Genomic DNA, 7,391 nt, shown 5'->3' with positions numbered 1-7,391 from the left:
AATGTACAGTTCATTTTTAAGTACATCTTTCATACCATATTGTACTGTAAGTGGCAGGAAGATACCATGATGTTTAGAAATCTCCTCAGCCAAATATCCACATTTATCACAAGTTCTACCTACTACCAAACATTCAAACAGAATTCAGGAAATTTTTTTGCCTCTGCATAAATGAATTACCTTCCCTCCAGTGTCCAATCACATGTTCATCATTTCTTTTTCAATCCTCACCAGAAGCACATTTTCTGTCCACATTTCTAACATTCTCTGCATGATGGTAGAAGCTTTCATCACAGCTCTCAATTCTTCATAAGCCCTCATGATAATTGCCCTTAATATCCATAATCCGTCAACATCCTCTTCAAGGCAAACTACAGCCTTATTCAGAAGCACATCAAAATTCTTCCAGCCTATACCCATTATCCTATTGCAAAACTTCTTCTGTATTTTAAGTATTTTTTTGAGTAGCACCCCACTCTCTTGTGCCAAATTCTGCCTTAGTTTCTTAGTGCTGCTATAAATACGACAGGTGTATGGTTTTAAGGAACAGAAATTTATTTTCTCACACTTAGGAGGCTTGACGTACAAATTCAGGGCACTGGCTCTAAGGGTAGGCTTTCTTTCTCTGTCAGCTCTGGGATAACCCTCTCGTCTTTTTACAGCTTCTGTTCCTCAATTCGTTGGTAATCTTCATGTGGCATGGCATCTATTTCCCCCATCTGTGCTTCCTAGTCTCTATGCCTGATCTCTTTTTATATCTCAGAAGTGATTGGCTTAATGCATACCCTACACTGATATGGCCTTATAAAGATAACAAAGAATGTTCTATTCTTAAATGAGATTATATCCACATGTATAGGGATTAGGATTTACAACAAATATTTTGGGGGGACACAATTTAATCAATACCACCAACAATTAGATAAAAAAAGATAATTTTTTTAAATTAGATAACTTAGATTAAAAAAAATTTTTTTTTTTAGATTAAATAGACAAATTCCTAGAAATATACAAACTACTTAAACTGAATTAGTCAACGTTCAACCATTTCAGACAAATTCCTAGAAATATACAAACTACTTAAACTGAATTGGTCAACGTTCAACCATTTCAGAAGGTAGCATATGATCAGGAACCAATGATACTGAAGGAAGAGGTCCAAGCTGCACTGAAGGCATTGGCAAAAATCAAGCCTCCAGGAGTTGACAGAATACCAATTGAGATGTTTCAACAAACAGATGCAGCACTGGAGGTTTTCACAGCTACCTGGCCAATCGACTGGAAGAGATCCATATTTGTGCCCATTCCAAAGAAATGTGATCCAACAGGATGTGGAAATTATCGAATACCATTAACATCACACACAAGTAAAATTTTTTTGAAGATCATTCAAAAGCAGTTGCAGCAGTACATTGACAGAGAATTTCCAGAAATTCAAGCTGAATTCAGAAGATGATATGGAATGAGGGATATCATTGCTGACGTCAGATGGATCCTAGCTGAAAGCAGAGAATGCCAGAGAGATGTTCACCTGTGTTTTATTGACCATGCAAAGGCATTGGATTGTGTGGATCATAACAAATTATGGATAACGTTGTGAAAAATGGGAATACCAGAACACTTAACTGTGCTCATGAGGAACCTGTACATAGACCAAGAGGCAGTTGTTTAAACAGAAGAAGGGGATACAGCATGGTTTAAAATCAGGAAAGGTGTGCATCAGGGTTGTATCCTTTCACCATCCTTATTCAATCTGTATGTTGAGAAAATAATCTGAGATGCTGGACTATATGAAGAAGAACGAGGTGTCAGGATTGGAGGAAGACTCATTAACAACCTATAATATGCAGATGACACAACCTTGCTTGGTGAAACTGAAAAGGACTTGAAGCACTTAGTGATGAATATCAAAGACCACAGCCTTCAGCATGGTTTGCACTTCAACATGAAGAAAACAAAATCCTCACAATTGGACCGATAAGCAACATCATGATAAACAGAGAAAAGTTTGAAGCTGTCAAGTATTTCATTTTACTTGTATCCGTTATCAACGGCCAAAGAAGCAACAGTCAAGAAATCAACAGATGCATTGCATTGGGCAAATCTACTGCAAAAAAGCTCTTTAAAGTATTAAAAAGCAAAGATATCACTTTATGGACTAAGGTGTGCCTGACCCAAGCTATGTGTTTTCAATCGCCTCATATGCATATGAAAGCTGGACAACGAATAAGGAAGATCGAAGAAGAATTGATGCCTTTGAATTATGGTGTTGGTGAAGCATATTGAATATACCATGGACTGCCAGAAGAATGAACAAATGTGTCTTGGAAGAACTACAGCCAGAATGCTCCTTAGAATCAAGGATGGCGAGACTTCATCTCACATACTTTGGACATGTTATCAGGAGGGACCAGTCCCTGGAGAAGGACATCATGCTTGGTAAAATAGAGGGTCAGCAAAAAAAAAGAGGAAGACCCTCAAAAAGATGGATTGATGCAGTAGCTGTTGGGCTCAGGAATAACAACGATCATAAGGATGGCACAGGACCAGGCAGTATTTCGTTCTGTTGTACATAGGGTTGCTATGAGTTGGAACTTACTCGATGGCACCTAACAGCAACAACAACATATAAAAAGACAAAAAGAGGTAAATGGGTAGAGACCAACGTTTATTAGTGTTAACCAGGGGTGGGAAGGAGGTGCAAAGGAGGGGGGTTAATGCTGATGGAAAAATTGCAGTGACTAAGGGTAGGGTTGCACAGCTGATTATTGTAAGTACTGTCAATAAGTTGTACACCTTAAAATGTTGAATTGGCAAAATTTGTGTGATACATTTACAACAAGGGCAAAATAAGTAAAGAGTAGCTCCTGAGGGTGCTTATGTACACTCAGAAACTCATGGGATTTGATTTCTTGGTTTTGAGGTTTAGGGTCATGGTTTCATGCGACTTCCCATTTAATTGGCCTAATATTTTTTTAGTGCTTCTGTTCTGTCTCCTAGTTCATTGCACAGTGCCTGCAATTTTAGAAGCTTGGAAGTGGCCAACCAAGGCACGATAATTGGTCTCTATTTGCCTGGAACAATAGAGGAAGAAGGAGAGTCAGGAATAGGAGGAAGATATGGAATGTGTGGCTAATTGCCTTCATGGACAAGTGCCTCTTTTGTCATGCAATGAGAACTGGAGGGGGCCCAGCTACCATTAGTGAACATTTTGATCAAAGATCCCATGGAAGAATTCTGATCAAAGGGGGAAAAATGGAGAACAGAATTTTGAATTTTCATGAACTCCAGACTTTCTGTAGTCAAGGGGGCTGGATGAATCCCTGAGACTGTTGTCCTTAGTTAATAATTCAAACTTAAACCAAAAACATCTCCTGAAGTCTTCTTAAAACCAAACAGTAGTTTAGCTTAACTAGTAAAAAAATGTCTGCTTTGAGCATTATGCTCTTTTTTGAACTATCTATATGGTATTAAAGTGACAACAGCAACTCAAAAATTAGATAGGAAACTTAGGGGACAGTGAGTTTATGTTAATGGGGGAGAAACAATTCAGAAAAGGAGGATGGGAATGGTTGCAGGACTCAAAGCACTTTATCATTAAACAGAAGTGTTATATATGCGATCTGGCCTGAGCAGGCCCTGAAGGCACAAGTAAGTTGCATAAAGAAGTGGTCCAAATACCCATGGTCCTCACTCATGTTACATTACCATCTCTCAGCCTGCACCTGTGTCCTCATGGGGATTTCCTTAGGATCAGTTGACTAAGAGAAAATTCATGCCTGGTTTACAGATGGTTCTGTGCAATATGCAGGCACCACTGGAAAGTGGACAGCTGCAGCATTGCAGCCCCTTTCTGGGACTTCCCTGAAGTACAAAAATTCTCCCAATGTGCAGAACTTCAGGCAGTGCACCTGGCTGTTCATTTTGCTTGGAAGGAAAAATGGCTAGATGTGCGATGGTGTACTGATTCTTGGGCTGTGGCCAATGGTTTGTCGGGATGGTCAGGGACTTGGATGGAACATGATTGGAAAATTGAAAAGAAAGTATGTGAGAGAAGTATGTTGAGATAACTCTCTGGATGAGCCAAAGAAGTGAAGATATTTGTATCTCATGTGAATGCTCACCAAATGATGACATTGGCAGAGGAGAATTTTTATAACCAAGTGGTAAGATGATGTGTTCTGTGGATACCAGTCAGAGTCTTTCCCCAGCAACTCCTGCCATTGCCCAATGGGCTTATGAACAAAGTGCCCATGGTGGCAGGGATGGAGGCAATGCATGGGTTCAGCAACATGGACTTCCACTCACCAAGGCCAACGTGGCTACAGCTATTGCTGAGTGCTCACTCTTCCAGCAACAGAGACCAATACTTAGTCCCCAGTATGGCACTATTCCTCAGTGAGATTAGCAGGAAACCTGGTAGCAGATTGATTACATTGGACTGCTTCCATCATAGAAAGGGCAGTGTTTTGTTCTTCCTGGGATAGACAGTCTAGTATGGATATATTTTCCCTGCATGCAATGCTTCTGCCAAAACTACTACCCATGGACTTACAGAATGCCTTATCCGCTGTCATGGTATCCCTCACAGCTTTGCCTGAGATCAAGGAACTCACTTCACAGCAAATGAAGTTCAGCAAATAGACCCATACATACTGAATTCACTGGTCTTACCATGGCCTGCATCATCCTGAAGCAACTGGTTTGATCGAATGGTATTTTAAATAGTCAATTATGGCACCAGATAGGTGGAAATTCCTTGCAGGGCTGGGGTAATGTTCACCAGGAGGCCGTATAAGGTTTAAAGCAGCATCCAGTATATGGTGCTATTTCTTCTATAGCCAGGATCCACAGGTCCAGGAATCAAGGGGTAGGAAATGGATTGACACCATTCACTAAAATTCCTAGTGACCCACTTGCAAATTTTTTGCTTCCTGTCCCCACAACGCTAAGCTCTGTGGGTTTAGAGGTCTTAGTTCCAAAAGAAGGGATGCTCACACCAGGAGACAAAACACTGATTCCATTGAACTTGAGGTTAAAGATACCACTCTGTCACTTTGTGCTCCTCATGCCTCTGGATCAACAGGCAAAGAAGGGAGTTACCATATTGGCTGGTTTGATGATCTTGATTAGGAAGAAAAAATGGGATTGTTATTACATAATGGAGATAAAGTAGAGTAAGTCTGTAATATAGGAGATACATTCAGGCATCTCTTATTACTACATTTGTTGTTGTTAGGTGCCATCAAGTCAGTTCCGGCTCATAGCGACCTTATGTACAACAGAACTAAATGCTGCCCAGTGCTGTGCCATCCTCAAAATCTTTGTTATGCTTGAGCCCATTGTTGCAGCCACTGTGTCAATCCACCTCATTGAGGATCTTCCCCTTTTTCTCTAACCTTCTACTTTACCAAGCGTAATGTCCTTCTCCGGGAACTGGTCCTTCCTGATAACATGTCCAAAGTACATGAGATGAAGTCTTGCCATCATTCTAAGGAGCATTCTAGCTGTACTCCTTCCAAGACAGATTTGTTCCTTCTTCTGGCGATCCATGGTGTATTCAATATTCTTCACCAGTACCATAATTCAAAGGCATTAATTCTTCTTCTGTCTTCCTTATTCATTGTCCAGCTTTCACATGCATATGAGTCAATCGAAAATACGATGTCTTGAGTCAATATGATATCTTAGTCCCCAAAGTGATCTCTTTGCTTTTTAACACCTTAAAGAGGTATTTTGCAGCAGATTTTCCCGATGAAATATGTCATTTGATTTCTTGACTGCTGCTTTCTTGGGTGTTAATTGTGGATCCAAGTAAAATGAAATCCTTGACAACTTGGATCTTTTTTCCATTTATCATGATGTTGCTTATTGGTCCAGTTGTGAGGATTTTTCTTTTATGTTGAAGTGCAATCCACAATGAAGGCTGTAGTCTTTGATCTTTGTTAGTAAGTGTTTCAAGTCCTCCTCACTTTCAGCAAGCAAGGTTGTGTCATCTGCATAACTCAGGTTGTTAATGAGTCATCCTCCAAGCCTGATGCTGCATTGTTCTACATATAGTCCGGCTTCTGAGATTATTTACTCAGCATAAAGATTGAATAACCATGCCCTGTGATTAAAGTCGGTGGAAAACTAGAAGAGCCCAATTCTGACAGGACTTAATGGCTCAGACCCTTCAGGAATAAAGATTTGGGTTATCCCACCAGGCCAAGAGCCACTACCATCTGAAGTGCTTTCTGAAGGCAAAGGCAATATGGAATGGGTAGTGGAAGAAGATAGTTCTAAAAACCAGCTATGACCACATGACCAGTTGCAGAAATGAGGACTGTAATTGTTATGAGTATTTTCTTCCTTTTTTTGTTGTGTGTGTGTAGCAAATATCTTTGTTTTCTTTTCTCCTTTACCCCATTACTTATAAAATATAAGATGTAAGACTAGCTAGTGTATTTTCATTTGTACGCATGCTAGTTTATCATGTTAGGCACAAGAATGCCTTTATAATTGTCTTTGTTTGGAGTTTGTGTATGGTTTAAGGAGATGTGTATAGGTGCCAAGTTGACAAAGGATGGACTCTGATAGTTAAATGTTATGTGTCAACTTGGCTAGGCTATGATTTTTAGTAATTTGGCAGACACTATGTAATCACCTTCTGTTTTTGTGATCTGATGTAGCAGTCAGTCAGTTGAAAAGGGTCTTTCTTTGGGGGTGTGACCTGCCTCCAGCATATAAATGGATGTTCTGGAAAAGCTTGCTGTCTCTCTCAACCCTGCACTCTTCTCATCACTTAACCTCTGGTTCTTGGATACAAGCCTGTAGAAGTCTTCAGACTGCCTCCTGACCTGCAGATTTTGGATTTGCCAGCCCCTGTAGCCCTGTGATCCAGCAGAGGCCCCGCCTGCTGCCTGACCTGCAGATTTTGGGTTTGTCAGCCCCTGCAACCACGTGAGCCAGCAAAGGTCTTCAGCCTGATGCCTGACCTACAGATTTGGGACTTTACAGCCCCCAAAATTGCATTAGGCATTTCCTCACAATTGTATGAGCCATTCCCTTGAAATAAATTTCTCTATATTTATACAGAAAAACCGGTGAAAGCCAGAACCTGTGTAAGGAGGAAACCTGTCAGAGAAGAAAAACTCAAATATTTTCCACTAAAATGAGCCCTAGAAAAGTGGTAAGACTGTACCCTGTCAAAGGTGGTTAATTTGTGAGAACCAGAAAAATAAGGCAGTCCCATCGAGTTCTGGCTCTCGCAGGCTTCGTTGTATATATGCTTTGCTGGTTTTGCTCCTCCTGAGAACCCAGACTAAGACACCATATGATCGGAGGTGCCCATCATGAACTGGGTGTTGTTTGAGCCACAAAGTCATAAAATTGGACGTGCACAACTGCAG

Source organism: Elephas maximus, chromosome X (assembly GCF_024166365.1).
Source record: "Elephas maximus indicus isolate mEleMax1 chromosome X, mEleMax1 primary haplotype, whole genome shotgun sequence".
In the NCBI taxonomy this organism is placed as follows: Eukaryota; Metazoa; Chordata; class Mammalia; order Proboscidea; family Elephantidae; genus Elephas; species Elephas maximus.
This window is presented reverse-complemented; position numbering follows the sequence as displayed.